Source organism: Arachis ipaensis, chromosome B08 (genome assembly GCF_000816755.2).
Source record: "Arachis ipaensis cultivar K30076 chromosome B08, Araip1.1, whole genome shotgun sequence".
NCBI classification, from domain to species: Eukaryota; Viridiplantae; Streptophyta; class Magnoliopsida; order Fabales; family Fabaceae; genus Arachis; species Arachis ipaensis.
In genome coordinates, this window is record NC_029792.2 from 7,184,297 (window position 1) to 7,184,513 (window position 217).

The following is a 217-nucleotide window of genomic DNA, read 5'->3' on the forward strand; positions in this document are numbered from 1 at the left end:
ACTAAATTTCACTTTTTTATTTATTATATTTTATATTAGTTATTTATATTTAGAGTTTAAAATTTAAAATTTATAATATTTATTTTATTTTCTATTTTTTCTTTTTTTTTTAATAACAAGTTAATTTTTAAGGAACGCTTCATTCCTTATTTTCTCCTTTAGTATTTTTCTTAAAAATATTGTATAAAACATTCTAACTATATGTTTTATTAAGTTT